General features: G+C 36.5%; 2 long non-coding RNA genes across 2 annotated transcripts; one reads left to right on the top strand and one right to left on the bottom strand.

Annotated features, from left to right (window-relative positions):
- Positions 1–2,201: 2,201 nt before the first annotated feature.
- LOC135751911 (uncharacterized) lies at positions 2,202–3,738 on the top strand. Its single transcript, XR_010533064.2, has 3 exons — positions 2,202–2,713; positions 3,144–3,201; positions 3,604–3,738. It is a non-coding gene; the product is annotated as an uncharacterized lncRNA (long non-coding RNA).
- On the bottom strand, positions 3,467–5,529 carry LOC135751910 (uncharacterized). Its single transcript, XR_010533063.2, has 5 exons — positions 4,953–5,529; positions 4,325–4,418; positions 4,093–4,226; positions 3,909–4,010; positions 3,467–3,798 (listed from the first exon to the last, which is right to left on the bottom strand). It is a non-coding gene; the product is annotated as an uncharacterized lncRNA (long non-coding RNA).
- Between the last annotated feature and the right edge of the window lie 11,111 nt (positions 5,530–16,640).

Genomic DNA, 16,640 nt, shown 5'->3' with positions numbered 1-16,640 from the left:
TTCAACTCGTAATAAAAAATGATACATTTAATATTTTAGTAATGTTATTTAAAAAAACTATATAATATAAAAAACATAATTAAGACTGTGTTTTAAGGACTAGTCTGAATAATTAGTAGTTAGTTAGGGCTAATCAGTCTAACTATTTGGATTTAAATATATTTTAAATAATTTAAATATTTTTTCACATGATACTTAAAGCAGTTATGTTCAATCATGAAGACAAAAATGTATGACTAACTTTGAATACTAGTCTTAGAGATTAATGTTACTGACCATTGGTTTAAATGTAGTTCCAGACTAAAATTTAGGCTTAAGTTTTAGTTGTCTTACTTGAAAATAGCTTACACTGGCCTACCTTTAAATATATCAGGGCCATAGTTTTGTCTTAAGATGTACACCAGAAATGTTTTTTATAAGGTTTGTTTGTAAAAAGTACCTAAATGTTTTTACATAACTAATGGCTAGTCATGCATCAATCTAAACCTGTGGGAAACAACCCAATAAAGTTATAAAGCTTCAAATGTTGTCTTAGAATTTTTCAAATCCTAAAGGTATGAAAAAGATTGCTGTAAATATGTGGATCCTTAAAGAACAATAATAGGCCAACATTAGAAATAATAACTAATAATCATACATAAAGAGAATATATATTTGGTTATCAGAAGCTTTAGTATTCTAATCTACTTTCCAGAACATAAACATGTCATGATGTATCTTATAAAGTTTTTAATAATTGTTTATAGAATTATTGCAATGAAATTGTAATGTTATTATACAATTGGTTATTTTAAATGTAAATGATTTGCTGAAAACTTACTCTAGCACAGCACATGTGTGAACACTAATAAGTGCTTAATAGCAAATCTGACTGACATTTGCTTAATGACATCATTTGTTATTAACTCCATTTGATATAAACAACACATCTGTATCAGTTATGTATGGACATAGCCAGTGGTTAAATATAAAAAAATGTAGAGCTTTAGTACTACTTTTAAGCCTACTATAATATGAGAGAGGCTGTTATCTGAAATACTTGTATGTTTGCACATAATATCTATGTCAAAGAATATATATGTTCTATAAGAACAATTACTTTTGTTAAAAAAATGTCTAAAAGATTTAAACAAGCAAACATTTAGTACGACCTACAGAATAGATCTCTATGAACTAAAATGACTGTTTCAGATGAGAGAAACATACAAAATGTGCAGAGCATGTTTGTGTATATGTTCCTTTTGTCCATAAAAATATATACGGTTTAATAACTTGCATACCTCACTTTATTTACCTAATTAAAACAGAAAGCCTTCATGGTACTCGATTAAAGGACATGAACATGAATCTGCTAAATGAAATGATATTTGTTATTGACAGGATTTAATAACACCATCCACCATTCTGATAACGTATCTGGTTGTTTTATTAAATTGTTTCAGTTCTTACACTCAACAACAGTAAAGCCAGTGCAGTACAATTTTCTCTACACTGTATATATATATATATCAAATACAAAAACAACTTTGCAAAAGTATAGCTATCACACAGTCATTTTGAAAATGGCCCTGACGAACGGCCCCTAAAGCTTATGACAAAGCATACAATGTATTATTGAGATCAGGCAATATACTCAAATTCCTTATTGTGGATTTTAGGTGCAATTTTCCGTTATGTTCACTAGATGGCAGAAGAGGATCAATCACTGGCTGACATTTGAACTCACAGAAAACACAGAAGATGATTACTCTTTAACTAATTCTACTATTAATAGAAATCTGTTCACATTTAAAGGTGCAGTGTGTAATTTTTAGAAGGATCTCTTGACAGAAATGCAAAATGATATACAAAACTATATTATCAGGGGTGTATAAAGACCTTTCATAATGAACCGGTATGTGTTTATTAGCTTAGAACGAGACCTTTTTATCTACAAACACCAAGGTCCCCTTACATGGAAGTCAACATTTTGTGGCGCCATTTTTCTACAGAAGCCCCTAACGGACAAATTTTTTACTAAGTTGTCTCCGACGATGACATGTTTGTCTGGTGGCGGCTACCGTAGCTTCTCTATGTGTTTCAAAAGCGAGGGGTGAGCAGTGGACTAAGCCATTGGTTGCATTTCGTGACCTCACCACTAGATGCCACTAAAATGTACACACTGCACCTTTAACTTCATGATTTTACTGTTATAATATTAAAGAGCACCAATTATGCTAATAAATGAGCACGTTAGCACGTTATTGTAATATCCCATAGTACATACATGTTATTAAAACTTGAACTAATGCACTGTGAGTCTTATAAATTGCTTACATACCTCACCGATTTCCCACTGTCTGGAAAACGCTCGGTTTAGTTCCTGTCTCCGCCTCCCAAAATGTCTAGTGTATTCGGATTGGTCAGATGACTACTCAACTGTTATTGGTCAACTGGGTTCGGCGTGTGTTTGAAAGGTTACGCCCCTGACTACGCGTGGGTTTTCCGGTTCTGACTGAGAGTCACAGGCAACGTAAACAAGCGCTATATTTCTCTATAAACGATGGTGTCTGTACTGCCTTACCACTTCAAGCTCGATCCAGAGAGTTCAGACGGCGTTACGATATAAACGATCTCCGTCAATTAACGCGATTGGATTTAACTTTTTTAGGTGTCCTTAGCTCTGCCAGAATGCTAAACGAAGACGAAAATGTGTTGCAAAGACATCCAAAAGGTAATTATAACGTACTACATTACTTTGCAAACTATATGGAAACACCAAATGTAGCACATAGAAAGTATTTTTTGAAATGATTATAAAACTATTTCACTTATTAACATTATTTACTATAGTAAACTTTATTAAAAAAGCCTGCTTACATACTATATTACTGTGCAAACTATATGGAAACACCAAATGTAGCACATAGAAAGTATTTGTTGAAATGATTATAAAACTATTTCATTTGTTAACATTATTTTACTATAGTAAACTGTATTATAAAAGACTGTTTACATACTATATCACTGTGCAAACTATATGGAAACACCAAATGTAGCACAAAGAAAGTATTAATTGAAATGAATGTTCTACATTATTTCACTATGGGAAACTTTATTATGAAAAACTGCTTACTTATAAGTGCTATGTTTTTACTTATTAGGTTTTAAGGAGAATGCAACAGGTTCCAGGGCCTCTTACCTGCGTGATTCATCATCCAGGTTTTGCACAAATTGTCTAAATCCCTACACACAGAACATTTATTGTACCGACTATAAGCCTTTGAGGTGCAGGACTAGATTAAGTTTTATTACATTTTTAAACCAATAACACTAAAGTATCATTATAGTAACAAAATACCCAAAAGAACAAAAGATGTAACTTTAAAGAAAATATAATAGTCAGTCAAAAGTTTTATTTATTTATTACAAATATATATTTAAATGTTAAACAATATACAAATAAACATACTTTAGTAACCATATTGTGCTCTTCTTTCAAAAAATTTTCAATTCATTTCTTACAGCTATCTATTCAGATAAATGGCATATCAAAGCTTTGTCAGCTGGTGCTATTTAAGACGACACTATAAGGTTATCATCCTGTCGTGTGTTGTTCTCCAGATACGCTTGGAGCTTCCTGATCAGATCGGTCACAATTTTGGCTTTCGATGACCCCTGCACTGAAGATGGCATGCAATCACGTCCTCCTTTGAAGGTCTCTCAAACTGTGATGCCAGGTCCATTGGAATCGGGGTTTCCTTCAGCTTATCTTCAAATACCTCATCAAACACAAGCCTGATCACATCCTCCACATAACTGTAGAAATATTGCAGTCAATAAATCTTTTGTTTTGATCATTTATTTCCCTGCTTCATACATTAAGTTTTTAATTATGAATGTATTTGAAATAAAACATTACTGCTTACGGTATGTCACTTGTGTGTTTTGGGAACATAGCCTTGTACTTTCCCTCCTGCTTTTGTTACGGCTTGGTGACATTGTAATGGATGGCTGCAAGGTACAAATACCTGTAAAATATAAACAAGCAATTAATTTATTGTAAAAGTAAATACTACTTTATTTAACAAAGTTACTAAAATACTTATATACCTGCACAGCATTCCAATAAATGAGAAAATCAAAAAAATTTTGCTGCAAATCTGAAATCTCAGGCTACGGACGGCAAAGGCATCCACTGATGATGGTGATGGAAACATTGTGAAACGATGCTACTGCCTGGGTTCCTATGATTATGCAGAGAAAAAAAACTTTGTCATCATCAGTTATACATCTAAGACTGGTAGTGGTTTCACTAGCTAAATACATCATGTGTGTTACACACCTTTGCTCCTCATATGCCAGTCTGACTCCTTGTACTGTGTGTTATGATGTTGCATGTTTGCATACAGTGTAGAAGGATGTGTACAGCTGCGAATCTAAGATATAGACAAATAAAACAAACATGTATTCAGTCAAAAAGACATATTATAACAATAGAGTACCATGACTGTAAATCGTTAGACTATTCATTAAAACGTTAATGTATTACATATTCCATGGCCCAACATTAGCAACACACATTACGTGTTTACTTCGTTTCAAAATCTAAGAAAGCTTCAAGTAAATACAACAGTAAAATACATATAACTTTAAACAAATCATCTGTACTTAGAGTTTCTTGAGTTTGATCATGAGAACAAATTTTACTGGTAACAGTTTAGCTGGCATTTGTATTTGTATTTAGCTTAGCAACTTAGCAAGTTTGTAAACATGTCTAAACCAACATCGATAAAAAAAACGATAGTCTGCATAATTCAACATACACGTGTGTAAATATGGTACGTTGTTTATGAAATACAGTATTACAACACAAGACAATTAGCTTGCAAGCTTAGCTCTACACGCACATTATGTTAATCTCCGGTTACGTAACGTACAGTAAAAGGCAAATAATAAACGTGAATACTTACAGCCTGTGATCCAGAAGTGCACAGTAATCCAACTTTCAAGAGGAGACCTCGCGCAAATCCAGCTTTGGTTCATGAGAAGCAGTTATTGTGAAAACTCCGTGAACAACTTCTGACTGGATTTTTCCGGAACCGTATTAAACATGATGTCCTCTGTGTAAGTCCATAAAGTGCTATTTTGCCCTCGCATCTAAAGAGACAGCGTCTACTCGAGAGATTTAATCGCTTAAACAATGAAACAAGAGTTTGCAAACAGAGTAAAAGCAGGGACTCCCAACCTCCGCCATTTTAGCTCTCTTCTGACTCGGCGCTCCCCACCCTCGTCTTTGAGGGCGTACCCAAGCAAAGCAGAGAGGGCTGAACTATGATAATGTTGGTCTTATCTACGTCACTAATCCCAGGAAGTAAACTGTTGCCTACAATCCGAGTGTTTTTTGTAGTCCTCGAACGTTAGAGACGATAACTCGCGTCATCGTTTTCTTTGAGGTATGTACTTTTTGAATATCGTTAGCATGTACTAATGCACACTTACACACAAAAGGATGTTTAAAAACGTGTATCCCATAATAGGTGCTCTTTAAAATCAAATTTAGTGAAAGACTACCACTTCAATTGTTCTGAGTTGTCAGTTTTATAACTCATGTCACTTTATGATAGCTGTGAAACGTGAACATAATTTTGGAGGCACTTACACGACATTTGCAGTAAGAATTATATTTTTATGTTTTTTATAAAAAAAAACTACATACAAAATGAGTGTGTAACCATGTCAGTATTAAGTCTTGTTCTTTAACAGTCTTGTTTCTCCTTTCTCAGGTAAACGTGTATGTGTATAATATACAATGCAGAATATCTCTATGGACATGTCCTTAAACGTCTTGTTATCCCAAATAGCTTGAACCCCGCTAATCGCTGCTTGCAGCTATATTTATTATTATTATTATTTTTCCGCCATAAAACGCGTCGCCCAGCACAAACCGTAAGTCGTAGAAACTTGCCACTTGGTCAACTGGTTGTATATTAGCAGGCTACTCAGATACAGTGAATCAGCCAAATCGGCCCATAGGTGGCGCTATAGCAATGCCCGACGCGTTGGGGCTCATAACTCCTAAACCGGACATCCTACACTCAAGTGTTTGGTATCATTGTAATCCCTGGCTCCAAACTTAAAAAATGTATATCTCCGATTTCATTTCCGGTATGCAAATTTTTTTGCTAATTTGCATAATATGCATTTCAAGCCAAAATGAACTAGTCCTAGGTTTTTCGCCCGATCGGAATCGTTCCAACGCAGGAGAAATCTGTGGAGTGAGTAGGTAAATAATTATCGAACAGAATGTGTAATTTCGCTTCAGTGTCACTAAGGGGCGCCAAAATTCAATACCGGAAGTAGACTATCTCCAGGAAAATGGCTATAACTCGTGAACGGTTAGAGATATCTTAACCCGGTTTGGTACACATGTGTATCAGCTCACTCCCGGGTCACAGGAAAAAATACGCGGATTTTGGCCACTAGGTGGCGCTATAATAAGCTTGAGGTCGAAAATGGCTATCACTACACAACCGTAAGCCCGATACACTTCATATTTAGTATGGTGTGTCTTTGTGCAATGTACCATGAGGGTCTAGAAGGACATTGGCGTATCTGCAAAAACATGGCCGTCATCGGCCAATGAAGTGTGAGGGCTGATTTGACAGGGTTAACGAAGGTCGATAGGAACGACATTCACTGTGCTTGTTCGTGTACTGCTCCAGAAGGTCTGTAAGAATTATGGTGTCATTTCGCCACTAGGGGGCGTAATAACGTATTTCGGTGCCTGTATCACATGACGTTTGACATACACACACAAACATGACATCATATGATAGATCGGTTCATGACGAAAAACTTTGCCTCTTGAAGCGTTGCTGTCAATCAAACGGTTCGTTAGTTATTGGCGATAACGTTCAAACCTACTTTTGCGAACTAGTCCTAGGTTTTTCATCCGATCTGAACCTAACGAAAGCTGATTGATTCTGTGGAGTGGGAATATGAATAATTATCGAAAAAAAGTTGAAATTTGTATTCAAACACGAAAGGAGTGGCCAAAAACCGAACTGGGCGGAGCTTAAAACATTTAAACGGCCATAACTCTAGAGGCGTTTGAGATATCATCATGGGGCTTGAATCATATGTGTAGGCCATCGGTCTAAGGTCGTGATATAAAAAGCTCGCCGATTGGACACTAGATGGCGCTATAACGGGGAAAATAGCACTAAATACTGTGATTATGCAATGGTTGCAACTTTCACGCCTATAACTTTATCTGTGGTCAAGAGATTTTCATGGGAGTTAGTTTTTTAGCATCCTGAATTGTTTCCGAGTCCTACGATACCAAGCATGCCAGATTTCGCCTTACAGTTAGTTCTGCACAGGAAAATAGCGCTTAAAAAACACGCGCGAATAACTCCGCGAGAGTTATTCCGATCGACTCGAAACGACCATAGGAAGAACATTGCATTACCTTCTGAACAAAAAAGTCTATTGGCGTTATGTTAAAATTTCCATCAGAAATGGCCGAAAATTGCAAAAAACGAAAAATTACCTCAAAATTTGTCGTTTTTTACACATAAATGGTTATATGGAGAGATTTCACTGAATGAGAGCCGTTTTTTGCTGATAACTAATGTATTTAAGGTTGTATCTTCACCAAACGTATGCATAATGACATGGTACGTGGTAATTCTGATGGCAGTCAGGACCTGAGGGAGCCTTCAGTTTCGGAAGCATATTTTACACGCCTACAACTTTGGCTGCAGTCACCGTATTTTCATGGGACTTTTTTCACAGGAGTCCTGAATTGTTGTAGAGTCCAACGATACCAAACATGCCCAGTTTTGCCTTATGCTTAGTCCTGGGGTTACTGTTCACTGTAGGTCCTTGCGGTCTGCTGCGCTGCTGTGTTTGTGTCTTATGTACACGTTTGCAGTCTGTTTGCACCATTGCAACATACCACGACTCAATGGCCTTGTAGTTCAACTAAACACGGCCATTTCTGAATTGTATGTTACATTATAAATCTGAAAAACTAATTCTAGTTAACAAATAATCCTCATAACGTCACATTAAGGACATCACATGTTTGTCTTGTAGGTGCACCTGTGTGTAAGCATACATAGTCTGTATGATCTTTTTTGACCATCTCTTTCATTTTTCTGGAGCGAGGTGGTCTATCATTCATTGTGGCTGTGTTCGGGTGTAACTGCTCCGCCTGGTAAGCGACGTGTGAGGTTTTTGACGTTGCCTTAAAGCTCGAAACCCGGCAATTGCTGCTTGCAGCTATATTTAGGGGTTCAAGCACGAAGTGCTGAAACCCTATTGTAATTGCCAAGGTTTTTATTATTATTATTATTATTATTAGTTATTATTATTCTGCCGTAAAACGGAACGTGCAGACCAAACCGTAAGGCCTAGAGACTTGAAACTTGGCCAAATGGTAGGACCCAATTTGGGGAGAGGTTGATAGAGTATCAACCCGATTGGCCCATAGGTGGCGCTATAGCGATAACAAACGCGTTGATGGTCATAACTTCCACAAATCTTATCCAAATGTCAAGTGTCTTATATCCCTGGATTCCTTGCGTCAAGGCGAACAAAACGTATATCTCCGATTTCATTTCCGTCATGAAAATTTTTTCGCTATTTTCGATTTTGTCAAAAAAAATAAAAACGAACTCGTCCTAGGTTTTTCGTCCGATCGGAACCGTTCCAGTGCCGTAATATTCCTTGGAGTGTGAATATCAAAAGTTATCAAAAAAAGTTGAACTTTCGACTCGCCGTCGTCAAGCCACGCCCAAACGCCCCCAATGAGCGGAGCCTCTTGATCTTAAACGGCTATAACTTAGGAAGGGAAGGAGGTATCGACACCAAATTTGGTACACATATACAGGGGACTATTCTGAGGTCAGGTGCAAAAAATTGCGCCGCTTGACCACTAGTTGTCACTATAACACCACCTCAACTTTGAAGGGCTGTAACTACGGAAATATGGGACCGATCAACTTGACATTTGACAGGTGTGCTCCTGGTCTGGGGTACTATCTATGTTTAAAAGGAATTCTGCGTAACTCAAAAAACATGGCCGCCATCGGCCAATCAAGAAAAAGCAGCTATTAGACAGGGTTAACGGAGCCCGATCGAAATGAAACGCGGTGGGCCTGTTTGTCTCTTGGCCATGAAGGTCTGTGCAGAGTAAGAAAAAATTCGGACTCCGGAGGGCGCTATCACGTTTTTTCAGTGTTTAAGTGATTGTGTATTATGCAGTGTTTCAGATATCAACAAGATCCTCATATCATTTAATAGAGGTACTTAAAATGAACAACTTTTCCTCAAGCAGCACTTGTCTCAGTCGAATCGTTTGTTAGATATTCATCATTTTCTTTGAAACCTACTTTTGCGAACTAGTCCTAGGTTTTTTGACCGATCTGAACCGATCCAGTGCTGGAATAGTCCTTAGACACTGATTATCAATAACTATCAAAAAAAGTTGAACTTTGCACTCATTGTCGCAACACCACGGTCAAAAGTATGAAGAGGCGGTGCCACAAATACTACAATGGCTATCATTTATGATAGGAATGAGATATCAACACGAAACTTGGTACACATATGTATAGACCCAGGCCAAGGTCACATGCAAAAAATTGCAGAGATTGTCCACTAGGTGGCGCTATAACCTAAGAAAAAATAACGATAACTATAGCATATGTATACAACACATAAATATTTGTCTGACCTACTTTTTATTTTGCACATAACATCTGCTTTCAGATTCTTATAAGGGTCTTTTAGGATAATTACATATCTTAGAAAACATGACGACCAACAGCCAGCCAGCATTAACCATGTACGAGTCCAGCGTAATGGTGTGCCATTACAACTAAACTGATGGGCCTGTTTGTCTTATGTTCTCAAGTGTCTTTGATGATTTTTGGCTCATCATTCCGGAAATATTTGCATCTAGAACAACGGGAGTTACGTTAACTGTGCCCTAGATCAATGGTTCTCAAAATTATTCCTGGAGGCCCACTGCTCTGCACATATACGAAAGTCTTCTATTTTAAACAAATCTACTTTAATCATCAGTAGAGATTTGTATGAACTGAACTGATTGTGTCAGATGAGAGAAACATACAAAATGTTCCGAGCATTGGGTCTTGAGAAACCAATACGGTTCACTGAGTTGAAAGTACTGCTCTAGATGTTTATGTTTATATGAAAAACAATTTTATGAATTTGCTGTACTATCTGGGCAAATATCAATATGAAACATAAAATAAAATTTTGTCGTTGTATTACTGGATTTGATGTGATGTCACATAGTGAGGTGGGCACCATTTGTAACCTGTATTCTTTATTTCATTTGTAGCTGCTGTTATGTTCCTTTTGTCCATGGGTTTGCATCTGCATGAAAATTATTATAAGATTTAATGATTTGCAGTCATTTACCTCATTAAAACTAAAAGACTTGAGGTAATCAATTCAAGCATTTTGAAATGTGACATTTTCAAAATGGGCCAGACTAAGTATATCTAACTAATTAACTAGTAATGTGAAGCTTATGACAAAATATTAACAGTTTTATTAAGATCAGACAATATATGTCTTTCCAAGACTAGGGCTGGTTGAATAAACATACAGTAGCCATTAAGTAAAGACTGTGTTTTAAGGACTAGTCTGAAGAACTAGTAGTTAGTTAGGGCTAATCAGTCTTACTATTTGGATTTAAATATAATTTAAATAATTTAAATATTTTTTTCATATGATACTTAAAGCAGTTATGTTTAATCATGAAGACAAAAATGTATGACTAACTTTGAATACTAGTCTTAGAGATTCATGTTACTGACCATTGGTTTATGTGTAGTTACAGACTAAAATTAAGGCTTAAGTTTTAGTTATCTTACTTGAAAATAGCTTACACTGGCCTACCTTTAAATATATCTGGGCCATAGTTTTGTCTTAAGATGTACACCAGTAATGTTTTTTATAAGGTTTGTTTGTAAAAAGTACCTAAATGTTTTTACATAACTAATGGCTAGTCATGCATCAATTTAAACCTGTGGGAAACAACCCTATGAAGTTATAAAGCTTCAAATGTTGTCTTAGAATTCTTCAAATCCTAAAGGTCACTTCACACTGGTCAGACAGACTCCAACAGACGCGTCTGTTGGAGTCTGTCTGACCAGTGTGAAACCCCTGTTGGAAGTTGTTGGATCAAAGTAAATGAGACTTTAGAATGTGGTTGTCTGTTGGTGTCTGTTGGAGTTGGTAGTTGTCTGACCAGTGTGAACTGGCCTTAAAGGTATGAAAAAGATTGCTGTAAATATGTGGATCCTTAAAGAACAATAATAGGCCAACATTAGAAATAATAACTAATAATCACACATAAAGAGAATAAATATTTGGTTATCAGTAGCTTTAGTATTCTAATCTATTTTCCATAACATAAACACGTCATGCTGTGTCTTATAAAGTTTTCAATAATTGTTTATAGAATTATTGCAATGAAATTGTAATGTTATGATACACTTGGTTATTTTAAATATAAATGTTTACTGAAAACTTACTCTAGCACAGCACGTGTGTGAACACAAGGCAAGGCAAGGCAAGGCAAGTTTATTTGTATAGCACATTTCATACACAGAGGTCATTCAAAGTGCTTTACATAGAAATGAGAAAACAATATATAAAAGAGAAAAAAGAAAATTTAAAAATAATAGATACACAATAAAATCACAATAAAAAAAGATACATGAGAATTTTGAATAACAATTAAAGAAAATGAATGTGATTTTAATAAAAACAGTTTAAAATGTTAAACAGAATAAAACAGGAGTAATAGTGGCTTGAGTTAAAGGTGCAGTCAGTGTAAAGCAGCACAGTGCTCATTCAGTAAATGCAGAGTTAAACAGATGTGTTTTTAATCTAGATTTAAAAGTTAGTATTCTAATCTATTTTCTATTTTCTATTTACAAATAAGTGCTTAATAGCAAATCTGACTGACATTTGCTTAATGACATCATATTTGTTATTAACTCCATTTGATATAAACAACACATCTGGATCAGTTATGTATGGACATAGCCAGTTGTTAAATATAAAAAATGTACAGCTTTAGTACTATTTTTAGGCCTACTATAATATGACAGAGGCTGTCATCTGAAAAACTTGTATGTTTGCACATCATATCTATGTCAAAGAATATATATGTTCTATAAGAACAATTACTTTTGTTTAAAAAAATAGTCTAAAAGATTTAAACAAGCAACCATTTAGTAAGACCTAGATCTCTATGAATTAAAATGACTGTTTCAGATGAGAGAAACATACAAAATGTGCAGAGCATGTTTGTGTATATGTTCCTTTTGTCCATAAAGATATATTCGGTTTAATAACTTGCATACCTCACTTTATTTACCTAATGAAAACAGAAAGCCTTCATGGTACTCGATTAAAGGACATGAACATGAATCTGCTAAATGAAATGATATTTGTTATTGACACGATTTAATAACACCATCCACCATTCAGATAACGTATCTGGTTTTGTTTTATTAAATTGTTTCAGTTCTTACACTCAACAACAGTAAAGCCAGTGCAGTACAATTTTCTCTACACTGTATAATACAAATACAAAAACAACTTTGCAGAAGTATAGCTATCACACAGTCATTTTGAAAACGGCCCTGACGAATGGCCCCTAAAGCTTATGACAAAGCATACAAGTATTATTGAGATCTGGCAATATACTCAAATTCCTTATTGTGGTTTTTAGGTGCAATTTTCCGTTATGTCCACTAGATGGCTGTAGAGGATCAATCACTGGCTGACATTTGCACTCACAGAAAACCCAGAAGATGATTACTCTTTAACTAAGTCTACTATTAATAGAACTCTGTACACATTTAAAGGTGCAGTGTGTAATTTTTAGAAGGATCTCTTGACGAAAATGCAAAATTATATACAAAACTATATTATCAGGGGTGTATAAAGACCTTTCATAATGAACCGGTATGTGTTTATTACCTTAGAACGAGACCTTTTTATCTACATACACTGAGGGTCCCCTTACATAGAAGTCACCATTTTGTGCCGCCATTTTTCTACAGAAGCCCTTAACGGACAAATTTTTTTACTAAGTTGTTTCCGACGATGACATGTTTGTCTGGTGGCGGCTACTGTAGCTTCTCTATGTGTTTCAAAAGCGAGGGGTGAGCAGTGGACTAAGCCATTGGTTGCAATTCGTGACCTCACCACTAGGTGCCGCTAAAATGTACACACTGCACCTTTAACTTCATGATTTTACTGTTATAATATTAAAATCACATTTAGTGAAAGACTACCACTTCAATTGTTCTGAGTTATCAGTTTTAACACTCATGTCATTTTATGATAGCTGTGAAACGTGAACATAATTTTGGAGGCACTTACACGACATTTGCAGTAAGAATTATATATTTTTTGTTTTTTATAAAAAAAAACTACATACCAAATGAGTGTATAACCATGTCAATATTAAGTCTTGTTCTTTAACAGTCTTGTTTCTCCTTTCTCAGGTAAACGTGTGTGTGTACAATATACAATGCAGAATATCTATATGGCCATGTCCTTAAACGTCTTGTGATCTAAATGGCATGAACCCCGATAATCGCTGCTAGCAGCTATATTTATTATTATTATTATTATTTTTCCGCCATAAAACGTGTCGCCCAGCACAAACCGTAAGTCGTAGAAACTTGCCACTTGGTCAACTGGTTGTATATTAGCAGGCTACTCAGATACAGTGAATCAGCCAAATCGGCCCATAGGTGGCGCTATAGCAATGCCCGACGCGTTGGGGCTCATAACTCCTAAACCGGACATCCTACACTCAAGTGTTTGGTATCATTGTAATCCCTGGCTCCAAACTTAAAAAATGTATATCTCCGATTTCATTTCCGTCATGAAAAATTTTCCGCTATTTTCGATTTTGTCGAAAAAAATAAAAACGAACTAGTCCTAGGTTTTTCGCCCGATCGGAATCATTCCAGTGCTAAAATGTTCCTTGGAGTTTGAATATCAATAATTATCAAAAAAAAAGTTGAACTTTCGACTCACGGTCAACATGCCACGCCCACACGTCTGAATTGTGGGCAGGCACTAGAACATTATTGGCTATAACTGGGGACAGGAATGAAGTATCAACACGACACTTGGTACTTGTGATGAGAGTCATGGCCTGAGGTTTCATGCATCGTTTCGTCACAGCGCCACCTAGTGGTCATACGAATCGAATAATGCTTATAACTTAGGCTGAGTTTAACGTATTTTCATGCGACGTTTTTCCTTGGACTCCTGAATTGTTGCCGAGTCCAACGATACCAAGCATGCCAGGTTTTGCTTTACGGTTGGTTCTGCACAGGAAAATAGCACTTAAAAAACATGCGCGAATAACTCCGCGAGGGTTCATCCGATCGACTCGAAACAACCATAGGAAGAATATTGTATTACCTTCTGAACAAAAAGTTTTATTGGCATTATGTTAAAATTTCCATCAGAAATGGCAGAAAATTGCAAAAAACGAAAAATTTACTCCAAATTTTGTGTTTTTTACACATAAATGGTTATAACTCCGCAACGAAATTATATTTTTTTTACCAGATTTGATACGCTGATGTCTGAGCAGAGTCTGAGGCAATACAAAAAAAATGGTATGCCTGCACCACTAGTTGGCCTCATAATTGAACAAAACCTTTGACGTTGAGCTAGCAAAATGGTCATACAACAGTTTTTTTCACTAAACTTAAGTGTATAGCCATGATACTAGCTAGATGTAACACATTCATGACGTTGCATGCACACGTTTTTCATAGCGCCACCTAGTGGTTATTTGTTATTTTGACTTAACAATACTGCAACCTTATATCTAAAATCATGAGTCATCGTGGATTATGCCTTTCATGGCTTTGAGTATAATCATTGGTGGATTGCAATTCACTCCCAACCAATCAGAATACCCTAGCAACCATTTAGCAAGAGCTGTATCTTTGTATCAGAACATCGTAGAGATATGGGGTTCGGCTCGTTTGACTTTTTTACACTATTTTAACATTTTGTGACCCAAGTTTTGCCACTGTAAGCACCACAAACATTTCCTTCAGTGTTCTATTTGTCAATGCTTCGTGAGAAGAGAGGGAGACATTTCACTGAATGATAGCACCTTTTTTGCTGATGACTTTGAACAGGTGTGTGAGGTAGCTTATTTTTTATAATTCATTTTGTACAATTCAGCAAAACTACACAGGCATGCCCTTAAAGGTCTTAAGGTCCCAAATCGCTTGAACCCGACTCAATGGCCTTGTAATTCAACTAAACACGGCCATTTCTGAATTGTATTTTACGGTATAAATCTGAAAAACTAATTCTCGTTAACAAATTATCAGAATGACTTAACATTAAGGATGTGACATGTTTGTCCTATAGGTGCACCTGTGTGTAAGCTACATAGTCTGTCTGAACCGTTTCTGACCATCTCTTACGTTTTTCTGGATGCGATGTGGTGTATCAGCCTGGTCGACGACATCTGACATGTTGTATGTGCTTTAATGCTCGAAACCCGGTAAACGCTGCTTGCAGCTTTAATTAGGGTTTCGAGCACGAAGTGCTGAAAACCTATTGTATTTGTCTGTTTTATTATTATTATTATTATTATTATTATTTTTCCGCCATAAAACGCGTCGCCCAGCACAAACCGTAAGTCGTAGAAACTTGCCACTTGGTCAACTGGTTGTATATTAGCAGGCTACTCAGATACAGTGAATCAGCCAAATCGGCCCATAGGTGGCGCTATAGCAATGCCCGACGCGTTGGGGCTCATAACTCCTAAACCGGACATCCTACACTCAAGTGTTTGGTATCATTGTAATCCCTGGCTCCAAACTTAAAAAATGTATATCTCCGATTTCATTTCCGGTATGCAATTTTTTTCGCTAATTTGCATAATATGCATTTCAAGCCAAAATGAACTAGTCCTAGGTGTTTCGCCCGTTCGGAATCGTTCCAACGCAGGAGAAATCTGTGGACTGAGTAGGTAAATAATTATCGAACAGAATGTGTAATTTCGCTTCAGTATCACTAAGGGGCGCCAAAATTCAATACCGGAAGTAGACTATCTCCAGGAAAATGGCTATAACTCGTGAACGGTTAGAGATATCTTAACGCGGTTTGGTACACATGTGTATCAGCTCACTCCCGGGTCACAGGAAAAAATACGCGGATTTTGGCCACTAGGTGGCGCTATAATAAGCTTGAGGTCGAAAATGGCTATCACTACACAACCGTAAGCCCGATACACTTCATATTTGGTATGGTGTGTCTTTGTGCAATGTACCATGAGGGTCTAGAAGGACATTGGCGTATCTGCAAAAACATGGCCGTCATCGGCCAATGAAGTGTGAGGGCTGATTTGACAGGGTTAACGAAGGTCGATCGGAACGACATTCACTGTGCTTGTTCGTGTACTGCTCCAGAAGGTCTGTAAGAATTATGGTGTCATTTCGCCACTAGGGGGCGTAATACCGTATTTCGGTGCCTGTATCACGTGACGTTTGACATACACACACAAACATGACATCATATGATAGATCTGTTCATGACGAAAAACTTTGCCT

The sequence above is a fragment of the Paramisgurnus dabryanus genome, chromosome 7 (assembly GCF_030506205.2).
Source record: "Paramisgurnus dabryanus chromosome 7, PD_genome_1.1, whole genome shotgun sequence".
NCBI lineage: Eukaryota > Metazoa > Chordata > Actinopteri > Cypriniformes > Cobitidae > Paramisgurnus > Paramisgurnus dabryanus.
The sequence above is the reverse complement of the archived record's forward strand: the minus strand, read 5'-3'. Positions and strand labels throughout refer to the sequence as shown.